Genomic DNA, 27,984 nt, shown 5'->3' with positions numbered 1-27,984 from the left:
GTTCTAGGGGATCTGACGCCCTCTTCTGGCCTCATAGGCGCTGCAGGCATGTGGCACATACCGTGTAACATTGTTCCTCTGGAGACATGAATAAGCATTTACTTACCCCAGATAAGGAACTGAGAACAGACCGAAGTACAAATACCAACAAGACAAAGTCCAACTTGGTGAACAAATGTGTTTTATTGGGGTTACTTATAGGCATATGGGTGTGTTAACATAGAAAGAGACTGATTCAAAGGCAGCCGCGATACCAAAAAGCCTATTCCAGAATGGGTGAGTCACAAAAGCTGGGAACCTGGAGCACGTTGCACAATTTGTAGGAAGCTCAGCGGTTCCCTGCCTTTTCCAAGTGGTTTGCCTTGTCTTGGGACTCTTCTAGGCAGCCAGTCCAGCCTTAGCATGTTCCTCAGCAGCTCTTCCTACCTATAAATGCTAGGGGAGGGAGGAGTCCAGTGAATCTCATAAGTTTCAGGAACTTCCTGAAGCTTTTGAGTTGTTTACTTCCTGAACCGATAGAGCATCTCTGCAGGGCTGGAGGTTTTATCTCAGAGGAAATTGCTACTCAGCAGTGCATGGATATATATATATATACATATATATATATATATATATATATATAGGCAAGGAGCCACAACAAAAAATAAAAATAAGTGAATCTTTTAAAATGAGAGAGAGAACTCTTAGAAAGTCAAGCATTTTACTCTGTTTACTTTGGTTATCTTTTCTGATGTTAATTTTTTGTTTTGTTGATGTCAAATTCATTATGTAGATGAGGATCCCTTGAATTCCTGATCCTCCTGCCCAATTGATAGGCTCACAGGCATGTGCCACCAAGCCTGCCCTGACACTGACATTTTTTTAAAAGATTTTATTAATTGATCTTATGTATACATAAATGTACTTTCCTGTATCTCTGCACGTCAGAAGAGGGCACCAGATCTCATTATAGAAGGTTGTGAGCCACCACGTGGTCGCTGGGAATTGAACTCAGGACCTCTGGAAGAGCAGCCAGTGCTCTTAACCTCTGAGCCATCTCTCCAGCCCCAACACTGACATTTTATTTTAAAACTATATCTATTTTCTATATTATGTGTGTGGGTGTTTTGCCTACATGTATGTCTCTGTACCATGTACATGCCGGTGCCAAAGGAGGCCAGAAGAGAGCATCAGATACCCTGGAACTGGAATTGCAGACAGTTGTGAACCCCTGTGTGGGTGCTGGGAATTGAACCATGATCCCCTGGAAGAGGAGCCAGCGCTTTTAACTGATGAGCCATCTCCAAAGTCCTCTTTTTGGAGATAGGGTCTCATACTTCAGGCTTGCCTCCAACTCATTATGTAGCGAGTTTATACTGAACTTCTGATCTTCTTGACCAAGAGCTAGGAGTATAGGCATGTTCCACCTGTTTTATGTAGTGCCAGAAGTCAAATCCAAATCTTGATGCCTGTTGGCAAGCACTCTACGGATGGACCTCCATCCCCTGCCCTTTGACCTCCTTTTGCTCTGTGTCTTTTTTTTAATCATTCACTAATTACCCTTGTATGAATCATTTACTATAAACAGTGCTTGTAAAATGATGACTTGCAGCCAGCAGGAAGGCTGAGACAGGAGACAGCAAATCAAGGCCAGGCTGGGTGGGCTTCATAGTGCGTTCCAGGCAAGCCTCGGAAGCATAATTAGACCCTGTCTCAATCAGTAAGTAAGTAGATTCTCTGATTCTACCGTTTCTGCATTTATTAGTGGGAACTTTTTCAGGGTATCACGTGCACTCATAGCTGCTGATATTCAGCCTCTTTTGTTTGGCTTTGGTACACTGTAAGCTTTTGTTCGTCTTTTTTTTTTTTTAGACAAGAGTCTTATTATGTAGCCCAGACTGGCCTTGTCCTCACTGTTAGCCCCAGCTGGCCTCAAAGTTCTCAGCTTCCCTACAGGCATGCATCCCACTGTCATTATCCTTTTCGGTTTGGTTGTTTTTTCGTTTTGAACAGGGTTTCACTTGCGGTGCCCCCGCATCACTGTGTAGCCTTGACTTCCCTGGAACTGTATAGACCTGATTGCATTGACCTCATGCAGCTCTCATGTTTCTGCTTCCCAAGTTCTGGGGTTAAAATGGCATTAATAGAGCTGGGCACGGTGGCGCACACCTGCAATCCCAGCACTCAGGGAGGCAGAGGCAGGAGGAGCTCTGTGACTTCAAGGCTGGCCTGGTCTACAAAGCGAGTCCAGAACAGCCATAGCTACACAGAGAAACCCTGTCTCGAAAAACAAAAATAAATAAATAAATAGATGGGGGGGAAAGCCCACCATTATTGGGCCGGGCAGTGGTGGCGAGCACCTTTAATCTCTTTTATTAACCAACCAGTTAATTTTAAATTGGGAAGCAAGGTTCATACAACATTATTTGGTGTGTGTGTGAGAATGTGCTCATCTGGATAGCCACCAATCTTGGGGGGGTGTCAGTTTTTAGCATTAGAATAAATAGCACCCCAGACCAACCTCCAACAGATCTCTGTGAGTTCAAGTCCACCTGGTTTAGATAGAATTCCAGGACAGCTACACAGAGAAACATCATCTCAAAACCAAAACTGAAAAATGTTTGCTTAATGTCTTTCTCCTTTCTCAGCTGCAAACCATCAGTACTCTAAGAATCTCACCAGAGCCCATTTACAGGAAAAGCTAAGTCCTAAATTCTTTGAACAGCCCTAGTTTGGCTCCAGGTTTTACTGTATTGGAGTATAATCCTATCCAAGGCATCCCGGAGCTACCGGTAATAATTTCACTTTTCAAAAGGGAGAAGGTCAGAGGTTAATGCTCCATGACTGCTCCTGCAGAGCATCCATCTGTTGGGTCACATAGAACTCCAGCGCCAGGGGATCTGTCGCCCTCTGCTGGCCTCCATGAACAACTACGCTTAAGGGCTCATACGTACTCACAAAGAAATACATACACTCAGGTATGAAAACTAAGTAAAGGCTGTCCTGGGGCTCACTCTATAGATGGGGCTGGCCTCTTCCTCAGAGATCTGCCTGCCTCTGCCTCCACAGTGCTGGGATTAAGGGCGAAAGCCACTACGGCCCAGCCAAATCTTTTATTTAGTTATATTAATTTATGTTTATTAATTTAGTTATATTGATCATTTGGGAATCTCACATCATGCTCCCCAGTCATGCTCACCTCCTAGTCCTTCCATGTCCACTCCCATCTCTCATAACCCCCCTAAAAAAAGAGAGAGAGAGAGAGAAGAAAGAGGGAAGAAAAAGAAAGAAAACATTATTTTAGTCTTCATTTTCAGGTGTAATGGCACTCAGTTTTAATCACAGAACTCAGAGGTCAGAAGCAGGTTGATCTCTGGTGAATTCGATGCCAGCTTGATCTACATCATTCCAGACCACCCAGGGCTGCAGGGTGATACACACTCTTGAGAGATGCTTCAGGGGCTAAGAATGCTTGCTCCACAGTCGGGAGGGCCAGGGTTTCAATCCCAGAATTTACATAACAAGTGTCTTTTGGACCCCAGCCACCCCACCACTAAGAGATCCAGCACCCTCTCCTGGCCTCTCAGCGTGCACGCGCACACACACACACACACACACACACATACACACACAATCACAATCACACTTGCACTGAACACATGTACACATACTTATAATACACACACACACACACACACACACACATAAAGACACTCAAGCAAACACATATACTCACATAAATAGGTAAAATAAATCTTTAAAAAAAATAAATGTTCAGGGGCTGGAAAGATGGTTAAGAGCACATGCTACTTCCGCAAAGGACTTCAGTTCAGTACCCAAAACCCACATGGCAGCTCACAACCATCCATAACTCCAGTTTCAAGGGATCCTACACCCTTTTCTAATCTTTGTGGGCACGAGGCACACACATACGGCACACACACATACTTTCAGGCCAAACACCCATACATATAAATCTAATATATATATACATACACATATATACAATAAAATAAGTTTTGTTGTTTTTAGGTAGTTGGGTGGGTTTGTTTTGTTTTTTGTTTTGAGGCAGGATCTCACTATGTAGCACTGGTTGTCCCATAGAGACAAGGCTGACCTAAAAAAAAAAAAAACCCACAGAGATCTGTCTGCTTCTGCCTCCCGAGTTGCTGGAATTAAAGGCGTGTGCCACCACATCCTGGTTTTTATTAAATGCCTCCTCTTTTTGGTTAAAAAGTCTTGAATGCGGAGCTTGCCTTGTAGACTAAGCTGCCTCCCTAGTGCTGGGCGTCCCCAGTGGGGAGGTCGGGGGTGGTGGGGTGGGGTGGGCGCTTGTGCGGTCATGAGGGGGTCTGCGGTTCTCTCAGTCCACTATGTGATTCCCTGGGATCGGGATCGAACTGGAGTCCTCCGTGGACTCCGGGAATAGACTGGCTTATCAGAGCAAGCATTTACCTGCTGTGCCATATGCCAGTGTAGGCTATGGTCAGTCTGGAACTCAGTTGCTGAGTCAACAGGCACACAACGTCATAACTGTCTGCTGTCTAAAATTTAAAAAGACATTATAAGCACCGCTAGGAGGCCGGGCATGGTGGCACACGCCTGTGATCCTGGCCTCTAGGAGGCTGGGGGCAGGATCTGTGCTTGAGAGTTTGGGGCCAGCCTTCTGGGTGTCTGGCTACCCTGTGTGAGGGTGGTCGTCGTGAGGCTGGGATCGCCACTTTTCTAAGTTTTTTGTTTTATTTGATTATTTTAATATTTTTGAGCCATGAACTGCCACCACACTGTCTCGAGAGGGCGTTTGGGAAGCTGGTACAAGGTGGGCGAAGGAAAGCAGCGAGGAGACGCCATATTGGGTGGGAAACTGCAATGTGATAGGGTGGCTGCTGCCTCACCCCGATACAGGGAGAAGGGTGGAGGGGAGGTCCTCCACGTATTCTGCTTCAGGACTGGGGAACCAAAATGGTTCCGCTTGAGGCAGTCATGTTCTGACCTGACCCGGAGGCCTATGGAGCCTGCGGAGAATTGCAGTGCTGCCTCCTATCGGCCAGCCGGAGGCAGTGCAGTCATTTTTGCCGCTCCTTTCCCACCCAGGGATTGTCTGAATTAAGGAGTTCCGGCTCTAATGTCTCTCTCTCTCTCTCTCACAGAACACGCTAGCAAGTGGCACACCAACCAAACCATGAGCCTCTTTGCTTTTTGTCTTGTTTTCTTTGTTCATTCGTTTTGTTTTTACCGTATGCCTTTCATCCCAGCACAGAGGCGGGAAGGCCCTTTTGAGTTTGGTGCCAGCTTGGTTTACACACAGGGCGCTCCCCATCAGCTAGGGGCAGGTACGTGGTGAGACTCTGCCTCAAAAACTAACTGAATGAATAAACAAACAAACAAACAAACAAACAAATACGGTTTTGCAGAGGGTGCAAGGACCTTCTGCTCACAGATAAGCACTAGAGAAACCGGAAATGTAATCACTCGGGCTTGTGTCTTCAACGGAAGAGCTGTGTATACGTTTTCCCATCAAGATAGCTGAGAGTGGGCGTCGTTTAATAGCTTGGTGGTCTTTGCTCTCTGCGGGGATGGGCCACACCCAAATCCCCCAGATACTATGTTTATCCCAAATTCTTCCTCCCTAGACTTTTATCTTGGACATCGCTTCAGTCAGTAAAATCCATCCTTAGGGGAGATGTCGCATAAACATTGCAAAAGAGTTTCAGCGAAGTCGCACCTTAAGCTTTATTGGGCACCGGGATTGAGATTGTTGTTACCAGGAAATTGTTTTTCCTAAAGTTATACTCTCCTTAAATGTGTTTAAAAATGAATGGTCTGGTGTTTGAACCAGCCTGGCTAGCTGAGCCATGCTGAACGGGGTTTCCTTCTTGACTCTTATGGTTTGTCTCTCTGCTGGCTCCAGCATTTGCAGGGACCCCAGCGTTGCCAGGGCCGTGAGAGATGGCTCAGTACTTAAGTGCGCCTGATACTCTTCCGGAGGTCGGGAGTTTGATTTCCACTTCTGGCGGCACACAACTGCCTGTCACTCCAGCTCCAGGGGATCAGGAGCCCCTTTCTGGGGCTTCCATGCCCCCACACAGAGAGCATGCATTCACACAGACACATAAACATGTATAAATAACTCTTTAGATACGGTTTTGAGGCTAGGGCAATTGCTCAGTTGGTAGAATACTTGCCCATCATGCACGAGGCCCTGGGTCCCCCCCCAAAACCACATACGTTAAGTGGAAGTGCAAACTGTAATCCCAGCACTTAGGAGGTGGGGCAGAGTTTGAGGCCAGCCTGGGATGGCCTTGAACTTGAGATCCTGGCAGAGGAATCTTAGCCACAACTGCTCAAAGTCTGGTTAGACCACAAAAGCTGCAACAACTACTGAGCCCCAACTTGTCCCATATACTTCCTGTAAGGACCCCTCCCACCACACCACAAAAGTCCCAGTTTGTCAGGATTTTGAGCAATTGTTAAGGGCATCCCTGCCTTTCCTGAGCTGGTCATCTACCGTGGAAAACAATAAATCAGTCTCTACCAAATGGAAGAGAAGTCCCCAGGCGTGGCCACCAGAGGTGGGACTCACGCACATACACACGCACATTCTGGGTCTGGAGCAGGAAAGCCCCACTTGAGTGGGACAGGGAAGGGCTGGAACCAGAGGCCACCCTTGGGGTTAACGGGCAGGAGAATACTCATCAAGTGGAGAGAATGAGGAGAGAGGATCTTCTGTTTGTTTCCTCTAGTTAATGGTAGACCAAGTTGTTTATTTACTGTTTGTTTGTTTGTTTGAGAGAGGGTATCCCTCCGCAGCCCTGGTTGTGCTGGAATTTGCTGTGTAGATCAGGCTGGCTAAAACTTCACAGAGATCTACTCCTGAGTTGCATAGGGCTATCCTTCAAGTCAGACTGATGAGCATAGCTCTCGTGAGTGCAAAAATGCCGGAGGCCATGCTATTCACAGAGATAGTATTCCTCCGGACTCTCTGGCTCTTCCCATTTTCCTCCCCTGTCTTCCACCGTATCCCATGAGCCTTTTAAAAGTAGTTCTGGTTTTATTTTTTTTTTAATGCAGGGTTTCTTGCATTCAAAGCTGGCCTTGGGTTCACTACGTAGATGAGGCTGGTCTTGAACTTCTGATCCTTCTCATGTAGGGGTCACAGGTGTGGCCTCCACACCTCAGTACATTGCAGTACCGGGGATCCAACCGAGGGCTTCATGCATGCCAGGAAGCAATTTTGCTAACCGGCTACATCCTCAGCCCAGTTCCAGTTAAAGAAAGAGGGCACCTGCAAGATGACTCAACGGGTAAAGGTGCTTTTCCAGCAGGCCTTGATGTTTAATCCCCGGGACCCACATGGTGGAAGGAGAGAGCTGACTCCCACAAGTTGACCTCTGAGTGCCACCGGAGCACTGTGGCACGCACCCACCAACAGACACACACACACACACACAAAGGAAAAACGTAAAAACATTTTTTTAAATAAAGAAGAAACAATGTGCCAGGTATGGTGGTGCATGCCTTTGACCCCAGCCCCCAGGGAGGCAGAGGCAGGTGGACCTCCATGAGTTCAAGGCCAGCCTGATCTACAAAGTGAGTCCAGGACAGCCAAGGCTACACAAAGAAACCCTGTCTCCAAAAACCAAAAAAGAAAGAAAGAGAGAGAGAGAAAGAGAGAGAGAGAGAAAGAACCAGAAGTAAAAAGGTCTAGATTTATGAACAACAGGATTCACTCTACTTCCGGTGAGAGAGACTACGTGTGTGTATGTATGTTTGTATATATACGTGTATATGTGTTTGTGTATATTTTGTGTGTGCGGATAGGCACGTATGTAAAGGTCAGAGGACAACCCGCAGGAAGGAGTTTTCGCAGCTGTTTTGGGGCTTCCGTCTAACATCCGGGCGGAGGGGATTGCCCTCCGGCCGTCAGGTTCAGAGGCAGGCTCCTTTCCTCGCGGAGCCTCCTCTCCGGGCCCCTGATCACATTTGTAGACCTTTAGCCATTGTGTTTACCGCTGTGCCGCATGCATGTATGGCGCCTGGGCTTGAGTGCAGGCACCCACACGCCACAGCACGTGTGCGGAATCAGGTTTAGGGGTCCGTTCCTTCCATCCACCTCGAGATCCAGGGAACAAACTCAGGTGATAAGGCTTTCAAAGCTAAGCTGCCCAGAGCCATCTTCCTGGACCACTTGGGGATATTACAGTAGGTCTCTGGGTGGTTACATGCACCTCAGATTCCCGGGATATGAAATAACAAATAGTACCCTGCTGTAGTGTTATCCAGGTTTTATTTTATTTTATGCATTTTAATTTTATTTTTAAGAAAGTCTCATTGCCAACGTAGCCTCCTACCTCTACCTCCCAAATACGGGGTCTACGGAAGTACACCACCGCGCCCCGCCCGCTGCTATTGAATGGACTTTTGTTAAAAGACTCCACCTGCGTGGTCTCCCGAAGAGCGCCTCGTGGGGAGAGCCGCATCAGGACCCAATCACCCCGCAGCCCTCCCATCACTCTCGCGGCGGCCCTCCTGGCTCCCAGCCCGGCAGAGGGCGCTGTGGCCTCAAAATGCAAATGTCAGCCCGCCCTCGGGCTGCGGCGCGGAGAGGGAGGGAGGGAGGGAGGGCACCCACCGGGGCATTTTGGCTGCACACCCGTCAGACCCTTTGTCCCAAGTCAGGCCTTCCTCCGGGCCCCGCCGCTTGCAGCGGTGTGAACGTCGCCTCGCTTGCGCCGTGCAGGGATTGCTGGAGCGTCCAGCCCCCTGCGAGCTTCATTCCAGCAGTGAATCATCGGCCTTATGCCGCTCTGTTTCTGTTCCAAATTCCACCTCTGTCGTCTTCTGGGCACCGGCAGCCATCTTTATGCCAGTCCAGCTCCTCCAAACAAAATTCCCTCGCTGTCCAGCCCACTCTCACTGCACTCCGCAGGCAGACAAAGGGCCACTTCTCCCAGGCTTTCATCAAACAGCTCTTCCGGACCAAGATTCCCAAACACGCGGAGCTGAAGAGACTTAAGCTCCATTGAGCGCACAACGTGTGCCAAGCAGTATCGAAAGGAGCCCTTGACCTTATCTCCTCAATAACTCTGAGAGGTTTCGGGCCCATTTAGTAGGCGACACAGTGAAGGCCACCGAGTAGTTAAGGGACACTCTCAGGTTACGCAAGTCGTGCCAAGTGTTTAAACACAAGCACAGTTCTATTCTTAAGTCACTTTTGGAGGGCGCAGGAGGCTGAAGAGACGGGGCCCAGCGGTTAAGGGAACTTGTGGCACGCTCGCCTTTAACCGCAGCACTTGGGAGGCAGAGGCAGGCACATATGTCTCTGTGAGTTCGAGGCCAGCGTCGAACAAAGCTGGCCCAGGATTGTCAAGATGGTCTCACAGAGAAACCCTGTCCCGAAAAACAAAAAACAGGCGAAAAGAGTACCTGTTGTTCTTGCAGAGAACCCAGGTTTGGTTTCCATCCTCCCAAACGGTGGCTCACGCCTGTCCACACCTTCAGTGCGGGAAGATTTCACACCTCCTTGGCCAACAGGTACACATATGGTACACAGACATAAACATGAAGAAAACACGCATTTTCTTTTCTTTTCCCTGAGACAGGGTTTCTCTGTGTAGTCCTGGCTGTCCCGGACTCCCTTTGTAGACCAGGCTGGCCTCGAACTCACAGAGACCCATCTACCTCTGCCAGTACAACACGCCCTGCTGCTGCCCGATATCTTAACCACTCGCCATACATGAGTCGGGAGCACACAGCTGATGCAAACTGAGGAGCACCGGAAGCGCAGAGCTAAATTCCAAAGACAGTCCAAAAAGGGGGGAGGGGAAGCAAATTTAGCACTAATTATTTTATATTGATGGCATATGGAAATAATTCGATCATTGAATTAAATGTTATTAGGATTAATTTCACTTGTCTTGATTTTTTTTTTTAAACTGGTAAAATATGTGGCTACTAGAATGTTTTAAATATCACGGGTGTCTCAAATTCCTTCTCTGTGAGTCAGAGCCCACTCTGGGAGCCGTCTGCTCGGTGTAGACGGACGGGATGATTCAAACACGGGTGGCTCATGGGATCCAGAAGAGCTCTTCCCAGTACCCATGTGGGTCCCAGAATCTTCAGGTGCTGAAATCCTGCACGTAAGATGGTGGTGCGGTATCCGGGCACCACCTAACAATCCCTCCTGCCTGGAAAGGGCCGTGTAAGTAACGGTCACTGTGGAATGATAACAAGGGGGAGAGGCTGTTAAGTGCAGGCACGCGCCTTTTTTTTTTTTCTCGTAATATTTTAGACCCGTGGTTGGTTGAGTCCTTTGATGTGGAATCTGGGGTTGAAGGATCTGGGGCAACCGTCACGTTAAGAGCAGGGAGTGTGGTCTGTGTCCCCGGCAGAGTGGACTCCTGAGGGAAGGCTGCCGCTCTGGGAGCTTCCAGGGAGTTCTAAAAGCCCAAATATGGTTCTGAAGGGGAGAGCGGTGGGAAAGCTGAGGAAGGAAGAGGGGTGAGGCCAGGAGTCCCAGCCCGGCACAGTGCTGGTGAGGCCGGCACTGACTTCAGACTGTGGAAAGGGCCTTGACTGAGGCTCTTGGTAGCACAGAATTCCAGACTTCCCAGACCTGGAAGGTATAGGCTGGAGCAGAGTTAGGTCAGGTAGGAGGGGGACCAGTGACTGACAGCTCAGATGCTCCTTTCTCCGGTCCTTTTTCCGGCCTGAGGCAGAATACACGCGCTGAGGGTGAATGTGAATGCTCTGCTCCGGACTGGAGGATGGCTCTCCAGAGACCATTTCCTGTGCTCTCACAACTGCTTCTTGCCCAAAGCTCCCAACACTTGACCCCATTAAATCCCATCGTTTCAGGGGTTTAGGTGGCCCATGGAGACTTCACAAGCCCGCACACGTGCACACGTGCACACACACACACACACACACACACACACACACACCCGGCTCCCCTGCAAGCCATAGGATCCTGGATGTCTAGTCCACTTGGGGCCTTCGGAGGCCCTGACCTCTGGGAGCTCCCAGGGGCAGGTCTGGAGGAAGGAGCTGAAGAGTCACTTCAGCCTAGAGCTAGGGTGTCAAGGTTTTCTTCTTCTGCCCCTGACCTCTGCCCGCCCTCACCTCCAAGTGGGAGTTTATCTTCCTTCTTTCCCAGACACAGCTCTTCCGAAGAGAATGGGTGTCTTTAAACCCCAAGGGGAAGACTCCCCAGGGGTTCTTGGGGTCTCATACACCCCTCGTCTGAGAGTAAAGTTGCAGTTTTCTCCTGGTTCTGATATGTGAGACCCTGCATCAAAATGAACACACAAACACGAGCCCGGTGTGGTGGTGCACACCTGGGGCCTCCGACTTAGGAAGCAGAGGCAGGAGGATCATCATGAGTTCCAGACCAGCATGAGGTCTACACAGTATGAGATCCTGGGTCAAAAATAAGCCCTATTGCCGGGTGGTGGTTGTGCCCACCTTTGATCCCAGGCAGAGGCAGATGGATCTGTCTGAGTTTGAGGCCAGTCTGGTCTACAGAGTGAGTTCTAGGACAGCCAGGGCTACACAGAAAAACGCTGCCTCAAAAAACAAAACAAAACAAAAACAATCAAAGTCCCATTCCCCAAAGCAGCCAAATCTTTTTTTCCTGCTCCTTAAACCTACACAATGTCCACCAAAATAGGCCAGTCCATCTCCCATGGGGTCCCTGCTGGGCCTCAAAGTCAGCTCAGCCCTTGTTCGTGTTATAAATTCTAAGACTCCTTTGAGAGATCCTCACCACCAACTCAACCAGGAAAGCTGGCCAGGAGGCCGAGTTGACCTCAAGGAGGCTTAGCCCCTGCTCTGACACTTTATTGCCCAACGGGAGTGTTGTATGCCTTCTCCCCTCCTCACAAAGATCTTAAAGACTTGAGAACTTCCTCCCAAGGTAGCATCTCCTCTCCCAGAGGGCTCCTTGGCCTCTGTCCTGGAGAAAAGTAACGCCCTGTGGCCATGGACACTTTCCTCCAGGCCTGCGAAGTTTCCACCGTGCCCAGGGCTCCCCCTTGTGGACACAAGAAGAACCTATCAGAGACTTGGAGAGAGAGAAGGAAAGACCCTGGGAGGAAGGAATGTGGGTCCTAGGCTTGGAAACCCATCTAGGCAGATGGTCCCTTTTCCTCGTCCTCATCCCTGTAGATTGGGGGAGCCTGAAAGAGACGGGGGATGCTGTCGCCTCGTTTTTCATTCTTCAAGCTCGACTCACCCTGCTGCTCCCTGTCTGGTCCCTGGTAGGACTCCAGGTGCGCCCTACGCGGAGGTTGAATCCTCCATGGTCAAGCTGCGAGGAGGGAAAAACCGAGTCCCCGATTCCTCTCACATGCAGCCTCCTCCCTGCCACCCCGACCCTACCTCCGACCCACCACCTCACCATTAGATCTCTTACTAAAAACAAAACAAAACAAAACTCTTTCCCTTTGGTCTTTCTTCCATCTCATCCAAAAGCTCGTAGGCTTGATTGGGAGGGGGAACGGCCTAGGAAGAGAGGAGGGTCGCGGCAGTGTGCGTCGGTGACGGGGTCCTCCAGCTGGAGCGAGCCCAGCCTCCCTCCTCTTCGCCATCCCCCACCCTCAGAGTTCTTGGTTTGGCTCCTCTCCGTGCTGCCTTCTCTGGAGAACTCCCGGCGTCCCGCTAGGACAGGACTGTGACGAGAAGAGAGGATTCAAGGGGAGAGAGGAGCAGGGAGACTCCGGAAGGTTGAAGCCTGGGTTTCGGAGAAGAGGACCCGCGTCCCTCCAGCCTGGAGGGGCGTATGCAAAGAATTGCTAATTGCAACTAAACGAGGCCTCGGCGTGGGGGAAGGGGCAGCCCTGGCTGTCAGGGGCTACCGCCTCTTTGAGTGCCCCGGTAAGGCCAGGCCAGCCCGCTCTTCTCATGTAAAGCAGCTTTTTGTCTGGGGGAGCCAGGGCTGGGGCCAGGGGCTGGGGAAGGGTGCCGAGGCCTCCTCGGAGTGAGAACGCCCCACCTCCTCGTCCCCTCTCAAGCTCTTTATGTGGGGGTTGATGGGGTGCTGCCCAGCAGGAGGCGGTGGGCCTGGGATCCTAGCACCCCCGCCTTGCTGGGCTGTGGGAAAGAACTGAACACAAAGAAAGGGGCTGGCCCAGTGATTTGGGAGACGGGGCAGCTCTGATCCAGGGACACCCTGGGCTTGGCGTATCCAGCGTGGAATCCCCTTTTCCCCAAAGGATGTCCTCAGGGGTTACCCCACGTCTTACCTGGTTGCCTGAAGCTTTCTCTCCTTTGTCCCATGAGATGGGGTGGGAACAGGGTTTTAACTCGATTCCTGACAGCCTATCAGAGGAGATCATCTTTGCTCTAAACACAGGACTCGTAATCCCAGGTGCTAGGAAGACTGGGGCAAGAGGATTGATCACGTGGCTCAGCAGCTAAAGGCCTGCTCAGGCAATTTAGTAAGACCCTAGCCTCAAAATAAAATCACAGTACTGATGCTTCGGCCCCTGGGGCCACATGGTCTTCAATGGGATTTTTTTGTTTGTTTGTTTTTGGTTTTTGAGACAGGGTTTCTCCGTGTAGCCCTGGCTGTCCTGGAACTCACTCTGTTAGCCAGGCTGGCCTCGAACTCAGAGATCCGCCTGCCTCTGCCTCCCGAGTGCTGGGATTACAGGCATGCACCACCACCCTTTTTTTTTATTTATTATTTACACAGTATTCTGCCTGCATGTGTGCCTTCAGGGTATAAGAATGTACCGTATATCATTACAGATGGTTATGAGCCACCATGTCGTTGCTGGGAATTTGAACTCAGGACCTTTGGAAGAACCTCTGAGCCATCTCTCCAGCCCCAATGGAACACACCTTTAACCCCAGTTTTCAGAAGGATCTCTGTGAGCTCAAAGCCTGCCTGGTCTAAGATAGTGAGTTCCAGGCCAACCTGGTCTACATAGAGAAACCCTGTCTCAAATAATAATAATAATAATAATAATAATAATAATAATAATACAAAACAAGATTCTACTACTTACCCTGCCCCTAGTGTGGCCTCAGAGCTCCCATCCTACAAGCTAGAGAAACAGCCCAGGAGTGAACCAGCCCTGACTGACAGACACCATTCAAGGCCTCAGGGAGACTTGGGTGAAATCACCGGGAAGTCGTTTCTTTTCCTGTGAGATGACCACTAATTCACCCAAGCTGGACTCCTTTTCCTTCCTCAGTTTTGGTGCTCTGTGGTCTGTCTCCTGTGTGCTCTGTGTCTGTCTGTCTTCCTCTGTTTTGGTGCTCTGTGTGTCTGTCTGGGCCCCTCAGCCAGGTGGAAGATGCTGACTTCCAGCCTGCCAGATTCCCAGGGATCCCTGGTCTCAGAGAATCTTTGGCCAAGGGGCTCTGGCATTGGGCCAGTGCCTTTCTCACTGCTGGACTCAACTCCCCACAGGCTCCTAATCCATCTCACCCAGCAGGAAGCCCTTAAGCTGCCTTTTCAATGGCCTTCCCCAGCCTGCTGTGGGCTCTGTGCCTTTCTATACCACCCTTGGCAGGAGCTGTGTTATACAAGCTGGGGAGAACTGCCCTCCGGAAGAGGTCATCTTGCCACAAGCAGCTTCCTGCTCTGGGCTGGATGCCTCTCCTCTCCTGTTCCCTGGTCCTCTCCCTGGGGTCACCCTTTTAGTACGATGCCTGGGCATCTCATGGCACGGAGGGCCCTGGCTCCATCACACCAAAGTTCCACACTGTTCTAGTGGTGTAGAGAAATGGCGGGCAGGGCGCTGGGGTCTGGGGAAGTGTGACAGGCAGGAGTGGCCGCTGGCTCTGTGCCATCTGTCCATACAGAGATGGCACTTCATTTTTCCTGATTCTTCCCACCTCTCCAGGGCTTTCTCAGGATGTAATGCTGCCCTGATAGCACCGGGAGAGCTCAGCTTCTGGGTGAGCAGAGCCGAGCAGACAGATGTGGCAAGGGCTGGGACACAGGTTCTTTCTAGCGTGTATCCATAATTGCTTGGATCGTTCTAGCTCGGGCTTGCTTTCAAAGCCCCAATCCCATGACTCCAGCACGTCGACTTGTAATGGTTTGGAGTTTTAGTTTGGAAAATATGACTTCTTTCTTTCTTTCTTTCTTTCTTTCTTTCTTTCTTTTTTTCAAGCTGGAAGTACTGGCTCACATCTATAACTCCAGGACTTGGGAAAGCCGAGGCAGGAAGATTGCCAAGAACTGTAGGCCAGCCTGGACTGTGTGATGAGTTCCAAGCCAACCGGATCTTTGAGTGAGACGCTGTCTATAGAGAAAAGGTATCCTTGTGCACTCTCCCTATCCTCATCTTACTTCTGCACCCCTGTTTCTCCAGCGTCTCTGTGTGGGGTCTTCCACCTAGGCCCCTTTCAACCTTGCCTGGAAGTCTGCAGCCTAGGAGGCAGTTGGGGAAAAGTTGGGGCTGCAGCCAAGAGGTCTGTTTGTAGTTCAGATTCCTCTCATTCCAGGCTCTGCAGGCTCTCTAAGGAAAGGGCTGTGATGGGGAGGAGGATGTATGAGGCACCAGCTGTGGGGAGAAGAGAGCTACACGTCCTCTTCAGCTGACCCTAACCACAAATTAGGACCCTAGGACCTGCCTGGGCGGACTGCAGCCCTTCCCCCCTCAGCCACCTTCACTTTAAAGCCCCTCCCAACTTGGGGGCTGAGATATTTGCCTCCTCTTGGGTCCCTCTCTCTCCTGGGCGTGTTAGGAAGGTTATTTGGAAAGAGGATAAGCAAGAGAAGAGTTGCCTGGAAAGTGACCCGTTCATCCCCAGCTTCAAAGAAGCCACGGCCTGCCCATCAGTCCCCTAAATGGAAGTCTGCAAAGTTTTACTTTAACCCAGCAATGGATTTGTCTTTCTTGGCTGCCAACCCCTAGGCCACAGAATTCCTCAAGGGTTATCGGTGTGACCCGGCCCCGGGGGAAGGCAACCTGAAACCCTCATCCTCCCTTCCCAGTTACTTCATAGTTTAGAAGCCCTAGATACCTACCCCTCTCCCCAGGAAACATCCCTCTCCAACAGCCTCTTCCTGACCCAGGCAATGGAGGGAAAACAAACATCGCAGGCGTGCGTTGAGAGTCCATCAAGTGAAGTGACACTTTGTCTGACCTTCCCAACCTCTGGAGGAAGAAGATTAATGTCCCCATTGTGCTCACCGAGTGACCTACCCCAGGAGGGACCACACTGGCCATCGAGGTGAGGCTGTGCTGCTGAGCTTCAGTAGGCTGACCGACCGGGAGGCCCAGGTGGACTCTGGACATGAGCATTTAATTGGAGCTAAAATGTAGTGAAGCTGGCAGGTAAGGGGAAGTTCTTAAGGATGACCCCACCCATCATTACGGATGGATCAAAAGACAGGCAAGAGAAGGTGGGAGCTTGATCACAGTTAGGGTATGGTTTTATGGGAGAGGAGGTGCTAGGATTGAGCAGCCGAATATTCATGGTGGGTCTGGGCCAAGGTACGCCTTAAAGATTACACCATGCAACGAATCTCACACAAGAGATTTATTGGAGGAGGGGGTGAAAAGCAGTCTTGAAGCTGGGACATGAGAGAGAAACAGAGAGAGAGCAAGAGAACGAGAGAGCAATCTGTGGTAGCAAGGACCTTTTAACGGGTTGGCTGCTGGCGCTGAGTCTCGGAAGCCGGGGGGGGGGGGAGTGCCTGGTTTCTAACAGAAGGTTAGAAAACAGAATCTAAGTTAGAAAAGTCTTATGATGAAGCAAAGCCAGAAGCTTTGGGGTTGGAGAGATGGCTCAGTGGTCAAGAGCACCTGTTGCTCTTGTCAGGGACCTGGGTTCAGATCCCAGCACCCGCCCAGTGACTCACAACCATCCGTAACTTCAGTTCCAGAGGACCCGATGATGCCCTCTTCTGACCTCCACAGGAGCGGGGCACACAGGTGGTGTACAGACATACATGCAGACAAAATGCACATACTCATAAAATAAAAACAAGAATAAACCTCAAAAAGAAAGAGAGAAAGTCTGTAGCTTTAGGGGTGAAGGCATTTACTATGGTCTGGGAACCCCACCAGCAGATGGGTAGCATTCGGGAGACAGCTACAAGAAAAGGTAGCCTGTCTCTTTTAGGCTAGCGTGGTACCCCTGAATGTAAGTAAAGATTTAAGTGGAGGAGACCCACATCTGATTAGTTCCCACAGAGAAGTCCCATGGGCCCATTGGGTTAAAATCTGACGGTCTCACCCCTGGGAGATAAGTATCCACAGACAGAGGTTGACCTAAGGCTGAATGAATAAAAGGTGTTTGGCACAAGAGATTTCTAAACAGCAATGCATAAGAGAATGGAAAAGCAGCGCCCATTGGTTGGAAGGAATGACAGCTGCAGGAATACTGGTCTTTCTCCTATTGGCCTTAATGACTCGTTCAATTCTTCCTTCCTTCCTTCCTTTCTTTCTTCTTTCATTTTTGTTTTGTTTTGTTTTTCAAGACAGGTTTCTCTGTGTAGCCTTGGCTGTCCTGAGACTCACTCTGTAGACCAGGCTGGCCTCAAACTCAGAGATCCACCTGCCTATGCCTCCTGAGTGCTGGGATCAGAGGTGTGTGCCACCACTGCCCAGCACATAAATTGTTTTTAAAAAGAAGTGTTCACCATGAAAGGTGCTTCCAGAGCTGGAGAGATGGCTGAGAGGTTAAGAGCTCTGGCTGCTCTTCCGAAGAAACCTGAGTCTGATTCACAGTGCATGCATGGTGGCAGCTCACAGCTCTCTATAAGTCCATTTCCAAGGGTTCCCCCATTTATAGTTGGCTGGTTAATAAAATTAGCTAGAAGCCTGTAACTGGGCAGAAGAGAAGTAGGCAGAGCTTAGGTTCCTGGACTATGAGATCAAGTCGAGAAGAGAAGCAGGAGAGGAAGCCAGAGAGAAGTTGGCATGAGCACTGGGCACGAGGGCTGGCCTGACGGAACAGAAGCAGCCCAGGCAGGAACAATTATGACAAGTAACTTGGGGTGTATGGCTGGAAGAGAGCAAAATAGCTTAGAGGGTTAATATCTGTCCAGTTACTGTGCTTTAAAGCTTTTTATAAATCCGAAAGGTCTCTGTCTCGATTATTTGGGAACTAACTGGGGTATAAAAGCCCCCTAGAGTCTAATATCCCTTTCACACAGGATCCAGTGCCCTCTTTTAGTTTCTATAGGCACTGCAAATGCATGATGCGTAGACATACAAGCAGGAAAAAAAAGAAAAAAAAAAAAAAAGGACCATCTCAGAAACCTTCTTTGTCTGTCCTACAGGAAAAACCTTCCACCCAAATGATGGTGTCTATCCACACTAAGAGGAATTGGATATCCTGCTTTAGGGCATGTTGGTGGTGAAATATCTTGTCTTTCCCAGTGTAGGATCTTGTCTTTGTATTTCGGAAGGAGTGAGCCACAGTGTAAGGGTTATTCATTTGTATGTCACCATTACCATCTGATTGATGGTTTCAGTAATATAAAGTCTTTTCGGAAACTGTAGGCATCCATCCTTGCCCCAGTGAAAAGCCCGATGGAAAGTCCTCAAATTTTCCATCTGGGACTAGCCATTAGGCTCAGTGGTTAAGAGCACTGGCTGCTCTTCAGAGTTTGACTCCCAGCGTCTCTCAACATGCTGTGACTCTAGTCCCAGGCGATCTGATGCCCTCTTCTGGCCTCTCCTGGCACTGCATACATATGGTACACAGACCTACAGGAGGCAAAACACCTGAATACACATTCAATAATTTTTCCTATCTGTGGCAAGTAGGAGCAAGCTCTAGAATCAAGCGGATGTGATGACAATGCTGTTTACAATTCTCTCTCTCTTTTTTACTACGTTAGAAGCCGCTCCCTCCAGCACCTGAGGCTCTTGTCCATTTTCATGTTACTCTCACCCATGCAGGGAGCTCCCACGAAAGAGAGGCCATGGTCATTACTTGATCAGCTGCTCCTGTCATGCATCTGTTTCCCTCGGACACCCCAGCCCGTTCCCTGTTGATGTCTTCTAGTGGAAGTACGGCAGAAAACAGCATGTCTCTTTCTTGGTGGTACTTAACCTGTGTGCCTGCAGCTTCCACACTTTCCGATGGACATGGAGGACTAAAAATGCGTATCGGCCATCAGTGTGGACGGTAACTCTCTCGTTTTGACTTAATCCCAGAGTTCTGGTGATGGCTATCAGGTCAGCCAACTGAGCCTAATCCCAGGAGGGAAGGCTTCACCATCGAAGGTGTCTGTAAGTTACTGTAAGTTACCTGGCGCAGGGGACCCCTTGCTCAATTAAGGGTCTGCCAAGAAGGCCAGGGAGTTTCTTTAAGACCTCCCTTATAGCCGGGCATGGTGGCACATGCCTGTGATTCCAACATAGTGTGAGCCGGAAGGCAGAGGCAGGCGGATCTCTGTGAGTTCAAGGCCAGCCTGGTCTACAAAGTGAGTCCAGAACAAGCCAAGGCTATACACACACACACACACACACACACACACACACACACACACACAAAATAACCCTGTCTCAAAAAACAAACAAAACAAAGAAAGAAAAGAAAAAAAGACTTTAGTGTGTGTGTCTGTGTGTGTACATGCTTAACCCATGTGGAGGTCAGAGGACAACTTAGAGGAGTTGCTTCTCTCCTGAGCCGTGTGGTTTCTTGGGATCAAATTCAGATACTAAGGTGTGACTACAAGCCCCTTTACCTGCTGAGCCATCTTGTTAGTCCTTGTTTGAGACTTGTTTGTTTTCTCTTTAGATATTGATTGATTGATTGATTGATTGATTGAGATAGGGTTTCTCTGTGTAGCCCTGGCTGTCCTGGGACTCACTCTGTAGACCAGGCTAACTTCAAACTCAGAGAGATCCACCTGCCTTTGCCTCTCCAAGTGCTGAGATTAAAGGCGTGGGCCGCTCCACTCCCCCCCACACCCGTGCTCTTTCTTCCTTTCATTCTTTTTGATAGACTTCTTTGTTTTTATTTTACGGGTATGACAGTCTTGCCTGCATGTACGCATGTACCCAACATGCTGTGGATGCCTGGTGCTCATGGAGGTCAGAATAGTTGTGAGCCACCATGTGGGTGCTGGGCACTGACCCCAGGTCCTCTGCAAGAGCAACCAGTGCTCTTTAACGGCTGATCCATCTTTCCAGCCCCATGTTTGGAATGTTCTCATCTTCCTCTTCCTCTGAGAGGGATGTAACAGGGTTAAGGAGGGAACAGATTTTTATTTGGACAGCTGAGCTGTCCAAGGGTAGAGCCTGGTGTCCCAGGAGCCTGTTATGAGCTAGCCAGAGCCTCCCTTTGGATTTTAACAGTTCTTCCAAGTGATGTGGAAGGTCAATTTAGCTGCCTCTGGAATTAACAGAGCAGCTTCAGCTGTAATGCCAGCTTTATCTGTGGGATCTAAATCTCAGCTAAGGTGGGCTGTTGAGTGAACCCCGAAAGCCTTTCTTTTTTTTTTCAGTTACATAGAAATTCAAGTTGGGAGTCTCAAAGCTGAGGCTCCAAGGAATACCTATTTAGGAAGGCTTATGTCCCTCTGGCTTGCTGCTGAAGGCTTGTGTTTTTCTTGCCTGGATTTCTTTTATTGGCTAGTTTCTTTTATAGCCAGGCAAATAACCCACATACTGGAATGCAAAGTCTTCAGGATGTTGTAATCCTCTCCCCAAGGAGGTCTCCCCCCCTTTTTCTTTTGGTAATGGGAAGGAAGAGTTAGAGCACACCCAGTCCTCACCAAATCCCCTTTCCCTTTAGCTGTGTCTAATGCTAAGTATTTAATTGATAGCTGTCACAACTGAACTTTATTTTGGATGCCTTATAACCCCTGTCAGATGAGAAGTAACTCAGTTCCTTCCTGGGAATCTTCTGTGGGGCCACTAAGGATCATTCACCTATTGGAGGACCTTGGCTTGAGGGCCTAAGAAGCCAGGAGAGTTTCTAGATAGCAGCATCTAGCCAAGGTGGGAACTATGCTTGAATCCCAGGACCAGGGTCATCCAGGGGAGCTGGGTAAACAGGAGGTTGTATCTCCATGACAGACAAGCACTGGGACTCAGGGTGTAAGGGTTTACAGAAAGGGGCATCCTTTAAGTCTAGGGCAGTAGGGTCTTTGGGGTCTGTGTCAGGAGAATGTGTGTGTTAGGGATCGAGGGGTGAAGTGAAATTTCACCTTTATTAATAAGTCTGAAGTCTTGGATTAGTCTCCACTCTGTGTTAGGTTCTAAGACTTCACGAGTAGGATTGCCACAGAGGATCACTAACCTGCTGTTTCAGATTGGCGGTGATGTTTGGTAAAGCCCTGTTGAACCTCACGTTTAAAGGATTCTGTCATGGGTAGGGAAATAAGAACTGTTTGCAGAAGCAGGCAGATCTCTATGAGTTCAAGGCCAGCCTGGTGTACATAGTAAGTTCCAGGACAATCAGAGTTATGTAGTGAAAATGTACATATAGTTTTTCCTGTCCCAAGAAAACAAACAAACAAACAAAACAACATCAAAGAAATAGCCAGGTGTTGTAGTGCAGGCCTTTGATCTCAGCCCTCAGCAGGTAGAGGCAAGGACATCTCTGAGTTTCAGGCCAGCCTGGTCTACAGAGTGAGTTCCAGGGTAGTCAGGGCTACACAGAGAAACCCTGTGTCAAAAAATGAACCAACCAGGCAACTGAAGAAAGGAAACTGGATGAGAAATGTCCCTCATAGGCTCCTGTATTCTGAACACTTGATCTCCAATTAGTGGCACTGTTTGGGAAGGTTTCCCGACCTTTAGAAGGTGGAGCCTTGCTTGAGGAAGTAAGTCACTGAGGGCGGGTAGTGTCGCGTGCAATCCTTCGCCGATAAGGAAGACGCGGCAACCGAAGATTTGTCCAGCAGAATCTTTATTGTAGAGCTCTTGTAGGTAGATGGAGAAGGACCCCAAACCCCAAGCGCGCTCTGCTTAAATAGCCTGCAGGGCGGCGTGCTCGTCTGTGATTGGTGCTCCGCACAATACCCAATTAGCATGTGTTCTCTGATAGGGAGAGCACTCAAATCCGTATTAGCATCATGTGGCGCATGCGCCGCTGTAAGGCGAGTTCTAGCAAGAAGAACCAGGAAGCAGGAAGCCAGCGCCATCTCGTAATGGCGAATGCGGCTCCCGACAGGGTAGGAGGGTTTACAGCCTCATTCCACTTCCTGTTCAAGCTCTCTGCTTCCTCCGTGTGGATGAAAAGCCTGATCAGCCAGATTCCTGCTCCTGTCCCATGCTTTCCCAAACTGTTGCCATGCCATCCCCACCATGATGGGCATTATCTCGTCGGAAACCTATGCAGAAATGAGCTCCTACCTCCTCTAAGTTGCTTTTGGTGGTGAAAAAGGAACTGACAGTCTTTTGGATGGGTTTTTAGTAGGCAAGGCTGGCCCCACCCTTCCAGTCTACCCCTGGATACCCCACACTCTCAGACCAATTTTAGTCTCCATTAAATTGAGAGTGAGGTCCTGTCTCCGGGCTGTAAGAATGGTGATTCCCCAGGACGGACATGACTCGTCTAGAAGAGGAGCAGGGCTCTCTGGTACTCTTGGGAAGGCACGTGACAAAAGGACACCTTCCCAGTTGTGATTGAGGAGGCAAAATAAAAGCCAAGGGCTTTCCAGTGCCACTCATCACGATGGCACTGCTGGGGGAAGGAGGGCCAGGATGAGAGGGATGACTGATGGACAGTTCTACCTAGCAAATGCTTGTCTCAGCCCTCCACTGTCCCCTTACCCTGGATTTACATAAGGAAATTTGGTGTTGGGTGGAGGTATCATAGGTTAAACCTTGGGCCCCTTCAGTCTCGTTCTTGCTGGACCAGGATAGGCATGCATTCTGTCCCCATGAGCCTTAACCTCTGGAGACAGCCTCCTCTTCAGTGGTTCTGTAGACACAATTAGGATAAGGTCCAGGTAGAAACCCTGACCTTCCCTCTGGGCTCTCCCCTTTGAGATTTCATTTCCTTCAACACTCATAGCACGAATACACAACCACAGAACAAAAAGAAATAAATCCTTTTTGTTGTTGTCGTTTGCTGTTCAAGACAGGGTTTCTCTGTGTGGCCCTGGCTTTCCTGGAACTTGCTCTGTAGACTAGGCTGGCCTTGAACTCGGAGACCCTCCTGCCTCTGCCTCCCAAGCACTGGGAACGAAGGTGTGTGCCACCACCACCAGGCCTGTCTTAAATAAATCTTAAAACACAATAAAAACAAAGCTCGGGTGGAGTCCTTCAGTTGGCTCAGGATCTCGGTTGATAAGTTTGACCAGGGCCTCCCTGAGTCTCTCTAGGGAGACTGTAGGCGTCTCTGCTCCTTAAATGACTTGAGAGCTTGGAATAATGCACAGGTTTGGTTTGGGTTCTTCTTCAGCCTTCCAAGATGCACAGTAAGAAATGCTTTTGTCTCTGTCTCCCCAGGAGACAATCCCATTCAAGTTCGCTCATGGGAACTGCCTGCCATCAGCGGGACACACACACACACACAATTTTCCTCCTGTGCCATTAGTGTCAGCTTCCTGCAGAATTTACCTTATACATTTGATCCCTTATACAGTTCTGCAGCCACGAGATTGTAGTCTTCTGTGGTGGTTGTTAGGGTTTGGTTAAACATTGGTATGTCTTTTCATGTCATAACATAGGCTTGGGTTAGCTCCCAGAAAGTACCTATTAATCGGGAGTTGCTGAGAGTTTGCTCACGTCAGTTCCAATTTGCCTCAGTCTCAGAGGGAAAGGAGAGCACAGACCTGGTTGGATTTGCCATGGGGTCCTAGGCATGCCCCTCTCAAGGGCCAAGGAGAGAATGGAGGGGAGTCCGGACTTTTGGTTCCCCTGGATGGTGGGGGCAGGGATAGGGCACCAGTTCTCTGTGGTGTGGTGATGTGGTGTGGTGTGGTGTGGCGTGGCTTTGGGGATCGAGTCACAGCTAGGGTTCATGGACCCATGTAGCTTTTTGTTTTGTTTTGCTTAAAGACCTATCTTTATTCTCTGAGTCTGAGTATTTTTCCCTGCATGTATGTTTCTGCACCATGTGTGTTCCTGGTGCCCGCTGAGGTTAGAAAAGGGTACCACATTCCCTGGCACTGGAATTACAGACAGTTGTGAGCTGCCATGTGGGTGCTGGGAACCACATTCGGATCCTCCGTTAAGGCATCAAGCTCTCTTATCATCAGAGCCATCTCCAGGCTCCCGTATGCTGAAAAAGATTTGATTTATTTCATGTGTGTAAGTATTTTACCTGCACGTATGTATGTGCACCATGTGCCTGGTGACTGTGGAGGCCAAAAGAGGGTGTCAGGTCCTCTGAACTGGTTGTGAGCCATCACGTGGATGCTGGTAACCAAACCCAGGTCCTCTGCAAAACAAGTGCTCTTACCTGCTGAGCCATCTCTTTAGCCCCTCGTGTGGCGTTTTTTTGATATAAACCAGGTTTATCCCTCAAAACAAAGAAATCTTGTACAACAGGGAAGATCAGGTCATTTCCCTCCTCCTAGAAAAACAAGTCAAGTTGTAATATAATATGATAATTAATGCTTCCCTCTGGGGGGCCATCTTTCCACATTTTCCATCTGGTATTGTGGCCAAGCTTGCAGGCAGAAAAACATCATCCTTTATTCATTGTTTTCCTTAGGATCTGGAGGTCAAAATGGACCAAGTTCTTTTCTTTTTTTCTTTTCATACAGGGTTTCTCTGTATAGCCCTGGTTGTCCTGGAACTTACTATGTAGACCAAGCTGGACTTCAACTCACAAATATCCATCTGCCTTTGCCTTCTTAGTGCTGGGATTAAAAGAATGGGTTATCCTGCTCGGATAACCTCTTGTACACCATGTAAAGATTGTCTTTATATTATTCAAATGCTAACTTCTGTACCGGCAGAGAGCTGAGGACAGGACAGACTTTGGTGTTGTTACTCTTCAGGCTGTGTCATATTTTGTAAACATTCCCTCCGACACCTTCTGACTGGTTTAATAACGAACTGAACGGCCAACAGCAGAGGCAGAAGAGGAAAGGCAGGGCTTTCGGGAGAGATAGGAACTCTGGGAAAGAATCTCAGGCGGGGGAACCCTCCAGACAGATACAGGTACTGGGACTAAGAGACTGGGAGGTAACAAGCCACGCAGTAGAAAGTGGATTAGTATAAGAGGGTTAATTTAAGTTATAAGAGCTAGTTGGGAATAAGCCTAAACTAAGGCTAAGCTTTCATAATTAATAAAAAGTTTCTGTGTCATTACCTGAAAGCAGGCAGTCCAAAGAAAATCCTGTTACACACCTGGCTGGCTCACATTTTTACGCATACACCTTTCAAGGCTGGACTTTACTCTCGGAGTTCCTTATGTTTTATGGGTGTTCTGTGGAATCTTGGACAAACTCCCAAGCTGGTGTTCTGTGACCCCAGGACCATATCCTACAAATGATGAGGATGAAAGCCCACGAAATCAAGAAGCAGAGCTCATAGCCAACATGTTTACTAGAAAGTAAAAAAGGAATTTTGAAGCAGGAGGGGTCTGGGAGAAGATACTTCCCTAGAAAGTGCTTTAAAATGGTCACAGCCAGGCATGGTGGCGCACACCTTTAGCCCTAGCGCTCCTGGAGGCAGAGGCAGGTGGATCTCTGTAAGTTTGAGGCCAGCCTGGTCTACAGAGTGAGTTCCAGACCAGTTAAGGCTACACAGGAAGACCCTGCCTCAAAGAAAACAAAAACAAAAATCAATTAAAAAGACCCCAGTAACATCAGGGTGGGGTTCTGGAGAGAAGGCTTAGAGGTTAAGAATACTTGGTCTTCCAGGGGACCTGAGTTTGATACCAAAAACCACATTAGGAAGCTCACAACCACCTATAATGTCAGCTTCCGGGATCCAATGGGCACCTTTATGGGCACCCTGAGTGCACACAGCACCCACACACAGAGGCTCGCATTCACAGGTAAAGAACAGTAAATCTGTTTTGTCTTGTTTTGTTTTTAAAAGACAGAAGCCAAGTAGCGGTGGTGCACACGTGTGATCCCAGCACCTGGGAGGCAGAGGCAGGCGGATCCCTGTGGGTTTGAGGCCAGCCTGGTCTACAGAGTAGTGAGTTCCAGGACAGCCAGGGCTACACAGAGAAACCTTGTCTCAAAAAAAAAAAAAAAAAAAAAAACAAGTAAATAAATAAAAATTTGAAAAGAAAGAGAACCATAATGGGAGAAGTGATGAAGGCTGTTCTTGTCTTCTCCTGGTCACTGATTTCTTGAGCACCAGAATTCCATCATAAACTAATACAGTTATCTGGAGACTGTCAGGCAGAGGTCTGTGGTCTGGGGAGCATCAGTAAAAGGTGACACGAGAGCTTACCTAGGTGACCAGGGTCTTCAGATGTTCAGCGTCTCACTGGGTCTGGCTCATGGCTACCTAGATTGTCTCTGCCTCCTTCTTCAAACGCATTCGTCCTCAGGAACTCACGCTTCAGGGGAGGCCGGGGGGGGGGGTGATACTTCTGTCTTTCACACACTGCAGTACCGGAGCGGTGTGGAGAAAGATGCTTGTCCACCACCACGGTGAAGTGTGGTTGAAGTGAGAACGTGTTGTGACGTGTTGTGGTCAGATGTTGAGCGGCCTTGAAGAGTTAAGCGTATAGAAGAGAGGTGGACTCTGGGCCTCTGGTCAAGAGTTACCAGAGCTGTGAAAGCTCTGATTGAATAGCCTGGGAAGCAGATAAGTCCATGGTGTGCATCAGAGCTATTTGGAAGATTCTACGTTTGGATCGGCAGGCGGGGCCAGAAGCAGACTCATAGTCTTCTCCTTCCATGGTTCTAATGTATGTAGCAGACTCCAGGAGTTCTAATGGAGCAACTGAGCTCTTAAAAGGTTCTCTTCGCGGGGCTGGAGAGATGGCTCAGAGGTTTACTGAGCTCTTAAAAGGTTCTCTTCGTGGGGCTGGAGAGATGGCTCAGAGGTTAAGAGAACTGGCTGTACTTCCAAAGGTCCCAAGTTCAATTCCCAGCGGCCACATGGTGGCTCATAACCATCTATAATGAGATCTGGTGCCCTCTTCTGGCAGGCAGGCAGGCACACATGCAGGTATTCTGTATAAATAATAAATAAATAAAATATTTTAAAAAAAAAGGTTCTCTTTGACCTGGCCATGGTGGCACGTGGGAGGTGAAGGCAGGAGAATGATAAATTCAAGGCCATCCTTGGCTACAGAGTGAGTTTGGGGCAAGTTGGGCTACACGAGACTCAAAAGCACGCTCAGTTAGTTCTTTCTTCTCCCTTGTTCTAAAGTTGGATGCTGAACCCTAGTGAGGTGACGGCTCTGCCTAGGAGAGTCTGGGGAGTAACCCTCCCGCCATGGCTATGTCCCACTGAGAAGGCCCGGCTGGACCCGCGAGCCAGCGGTGTAGACGCATAAACACGCACTCATCATTTTTCTTTTCACTCTGATACTGAGGCTGGGCTTCTTTGGGATCCTCTTTCCCCTGTAGAGACTTGGCTAGAGAGTGTCTTAAACCTTGAGGGGCTTAAGGATGTGATGGGGGGGCGAAAGGAGTGACAAGAGAAGGGAGAGAGGATAACAGCTCCACCCAAAATGGCTTTGAGCTCCCACTCGGGCTCGGGTCACACTGAACTTCAGCACAAAGAGTCTTAAAACACTCGAGGCGCATGTATTCTGTGGTGGGTATGTGTAAGTGTTCAGGCATGAACCTTCTAATCAGTGTCTGTGCAGCCTACAGTGTATGTGCTCGTGTGCGTGAGGAAGCCAGAGGCATCTGCCCCTTACTCACGCGCTTTAAAAAGTCGTATGGGCTCAGCAGCAAAGGCATCCGCCGTCAGAAGTCCCATCCTGAGTTCCATCCCTGAGGACCACGCGGTGGGGGATGGCGTCTGCAAGTTGACCTCTGACCCACACAGGCCTGCTGCCGGCTGTGGTGTTGCATAGCAGTTTCCTCCCAGCTAACACGTGCTGTCCTTCAGGGAAGCCCCTCGACACCGAGGCGGTAAGCAACTCAGAAGCTTCAGGAAGTCCCTGAAACTGACCAGATTCACTAGGCCCGTCCCTCTCCAAGGC

General features: G+C 49.2%; 1 long non-coding RNA gene across 2 annotated transcripts; it reads left to right on the top strand.

Annotated features, from left to right (window-relative positions):
- The first annotated feature begins 1,584 nt into the window (after positions 1-1,584).
- Positions 1,585-23,158, top strand: LOC132655120 (uncharacterized). 2 transcript variants are annotated; one of them, XR_009592758.1, is made up of 5 exons: positions 1,585-1,703; positions 13,729-13,880; positions 15,105-15,249; positions 16,013-16,170; positions 18,852-23,158. It is a non-coding gene; the product is annotated as an uncharacterized LOC132655120 (long non-coding RNA). The 2 variants fall into 2 exon arrangements; XR_009592757.1 differs by lacking the exon at positions 13,729-13,880.
- The last annotated feature ends 4,826 nt before the right edge of the window (positions 23,159-27,984 follow it).

This window comes from Meriones unguiculatus, chromosome 7 (assembly GCF_030254825.1).
Source record: "Meriones unguiculatus strain TT.TT164.6M chromosome 7, Bangor_MerUng_6.1, whole genome shotgun sequence".
Taxonomy (NCBI): domain Eukaryota; kingdom Metazoa; phylum Chordata; class Mammalia; order Rodentia; family Muridae; genus Meriones; species Meriones unguiculatus.
Note: the sequence above shows the minus strand (reverse complement) of the source record. Positions and strands in the feature narration are given on the sequence as shown.